This window comes from Ochotona curzoniae, unplaced genomic scaffold, assembly GCF_017591425.1.
Source record: "Ochotona curzoniae isolate NIBS_2020 unplaced genomic scaffold, NIBS_Ocur_1.0 contig_3819, whole genome shotgun sequence".
Lineage (NCBI taxonomy): Eukaryota > Metazoa > Chordata > Mammalia > Lagomorpha > Ochotonidae > Ochotona > Ochotona curzoniae.
In genome coordinates, this window is record NW_024466004.1 from 8,475,207 (window position 1) to 8,478,827 (window position 3,621).

Below are 3,621 nucleotides of genomic sequence, written 5' to 3' on the forward strand. Positions count from 1 at the left end.
TCAGCGCCGGCCCCGAGTGGGACGGACGAACGGACGGGCGGACGTGTGGACACCTGTGGGACGGCACTCGCTAGGACCTGGCGGCCAGACTCAAAACATAGCCGCACGGTTACGGGTTCCAAGTGACAACAGTCGACCAGAGAAAAAGAGGGGGCCGCAGGGGACGGAAGAAGGGGGTGGGGGCAGCAGGAGGGCTGGGGCAAGGGAGGGTTGAGCTTGCGAGGGGCTCAGGGGGAGTGATGGAGGCAGCAACGGAGGAGCCGAGTCGAAAGGGAAGGAGAAGGATGGGCACTCGCGGAGCTTGGCAGGGGCTGGGGCTGGGGTCACAGTCGGGATGGAGGGGCTCCCGGGATGGAGCGCCGAGAAGCGGCCTCGAGCACAGAGGGGAAGCGGGGGCGGTGGGAAGAACGGGAGACAGAGGAAGGGACGGTCCCCAGGCCAACCTCCACCTGAGACACCCCCTGGCCACCCAGGACCGGCCGCCTCGTCCCCTCCCTATCCCCGCCGCGCTGGGCTCGCGGGCGACCCAGGGCCTTGGGGTTCCCGCGGCCGCCCCCCACCCTGGCCGCGCGCGCCCCTGTCCTCCTGGTGCTCACCTCCCGCTGGCAGGCGGCGCGCCCCGGGGCGCAGAGCGAGGCCGGATCCGACGGGCTCCGCCGAGCGGCCGCCCCTAGCTGGCCGAGGAGCCAGGAGCCGAGGCGGCTGCCATGCCAGCCGCGCGCTCGGGAATCTCGGGCTCCGGGCGACCCCGGGCGGCGGCGGTGGCGCTGGCGGTGTCGGCGGCGGCTCGTGGCGCGCGCTCGGCCCGCAGCCCGCGGAGCGTGTGCCACCGGGGCCCGCCCCCCGCCCGCGCCCCGCGCCCACCCCTCCCCCCGCGACGCACGGCGCGCACCTCGCCCGGCTGGCCCCTTCCCTCGCCTGCTCGCGCCACCCCTCCTACATGCCCTCCGGTCTTGGCTGCCACCGACCCTCGCTTTCTTCCACGCGAAAGGAGGAAATCGTGGGCATCCAATTGGGAGCAAAGGGTGCAGTGCCCAACCGAGGCGGGGGGAGTGCCACCCTGACACTCTGATCACCGCCCATCCCCGCCTCCCTGACCCGCGCGTCCCACCTCTGCTCGCACCAGCCCGCTGCCCATCCACGCTTCTGCTTTACAGCCCAGGCACACTCGGGCCACGCGTTTCGCCTCCCCCTCCCACTCCCCGCCCCCAACCCTCATCAGCCTGTCCCAGGCTTCCTCCGGCGAGCTGCTCCGCTCTCTGCCAGTCTTCCCCCAGCGACCCCGCAAGGCTAGGACTCCGCACCCGGTTCCTTTTGGTGGTCAGCGCTGGGCTGGGAACGACCGTGCCTGTGCCAAGGTCCCCCAGCCCCACCCCTCTTGTGCACGTGCATGCTTGATCTCAGACTCACTCTCCGTGGCTCCACCTGTGAGGTCGGAGAGTTAGAGGGGCGTGGGGAAGGGGAGACTGGGTAGCCCCTCCAGGGGCTCGTGACCCCCCTCCCGCTCAGGGAGCAAACAAGGACCTGCAAGATAGTCTGTGGGTCCAGAACATGGGCACGCTGCTGCCCACCCCAGCCCTTCACATCTTTAGGTCCCCGCAGCACGGCTTTCCCCACGTCGGGGGTATTGGAAAGTCCCCGCCCTGCGCCCTCCACAATCTCCACCCAACCCGCACCCACCCCGACGCCTGCCCTACTCTGACCCCCTCTTCCCCGAACTGGCTTTTAAACTAATTTGAGTCATGACATGACTCTACCATATATTTTTTTCTCCAATGAAAAATTGCAGGCAACCTATAATGCCAGTATTACTGTAGACAAATAGATAAAGCTATCTCAGAGCCAAATGACTGCTACGAGTCGCCTTTTGGAAGGCAATGCGTCCAAAGAAAAGGCTAAGTAGGGAAAGATCAGACACAAGAACCTGCTTCAGAATGGGCAACGACTATTGACCCCTTTTAACATCTCCCTCTTCTCCACAATGAACTTTTTAAAAATGACATGAAAAGAGAAGCCAGCGGTGCAGCACGGGGTTGTTAAGCCTCTGCCTGCCATGCAGGCATCCCATGTGAGCACCCTGGGAGGCTGCTACACTTTCCATCCAGCACCCAGCTAGTTCCCCTAGGAAGACAACAGATGATGACCCAAGGAGTGGGGCCCCTGCCACCAATAGTGGGAAATCCAGATAAAGTTTAAGGTCCCTGGCTTCCACTTGGCACAGCCTCCACAGCAGGGGCCATTTGGGGAGTGAACCAGTGGATGAAAGTGCTCTCTCTCTCTCTCTCTCTCTCTCTCTCTCTCTCCCCCTCTCTCTGTTGCTCTTTTATCCCCTCTCACTCTGTAACTCTGCCTTTCAAATAAATCTTTTACAAATTAAAAACAAAAAATCACCCATGATTCTGTTCACTTGAGAAAAACCACCATTAGAGTTCTGACCCCTCTTCCTGTGCAAAAATTCTTACACAGATATGGTCATAATGTACCTACAAGGTTTATTATTATTATTATCTTTATTATTGGAAACTTAGATATACAGAGAGAAGGAAAGAGAGGAAGATTCACTCCCCAAGTGGCCACAGTGGCCGGAGCTGAGCCAATTTGAAGCCAGGAACCAAGAGCTTCTTCCAGGTCTCCCACACAGGTGCAGGTTCCCAAGGCTTTGGGTCATCCTCTACTGCTTTTTTTTTTTTTCTTAAAGGATTATTTATTTTTATTGCAAAGTCAGATATACAGCGAGGAGGAGAGACAAAGAGGAAGATCTTCCGTCCAATGATTCACTCCCCAAGTGAGCGCAATGGCTGATGCTGCACCGAACTGAAGCCAGGAGCCAGACACTTCCTCCAGGTCTCCCACATGGGTGCAGGATCCCAAGGCTTTGGGCCATCCTCGACTGCTTTCCCAGGCCACAAGCAGGGAGCTGGATGGGAAGCGGGGCTGCCAGAATTAGAACCGGTGTCCATATGGGATTGCAACATGTGCAAGGCAAGGACCTCAGTTGCTAGGCTACCGTGCCAGGTCCTCAAAAGCATAATTGTTAATGACTGTGTGATATTGCATTAAATAGATATACTATAATTTCTTGAACTTAGCTAGGTTATATTGATTGGCCACTTAGGCTGTGTTTACATTTTTGCCATTATAAAGTCATTCAACAAATATGTATTGAATATCAATGTGATCCTATTAGGAGAAGCAGAACTGCCACATATGGTCATGAATGTAATTTATCTTGTGCTCCCTTAGGAGTCTGAGTCGTGAAAAATGAAACAAATTCCCTTTCATTGATGAACAGTATTCCAATTCACTGATGAAGCAATAAATGAATTTGACACTTTTGAAGTTAATGGCATCACTTGAAATCACTTTCTATCCCCTCATGCTTCGAAGATTTTAGTAGCCGGCTGTCACTCTCTTCACTCTCATTCTGTCAAACTCTTGATGATTTAAAAAATTTTATTGGAAAAACAGAGAGAGTGAGAGAGACACAGAGAAATTTTCCATTCACTGCTTTTCTCCCCAGATTGTAGCAACAGCCACAGCGGGGCCAGGCTGAAGCCAGGAGCTGGCAACTCTATCCACTGTTCCCACATGAGTGACAGACACCCAAATACTCCAGCCCTT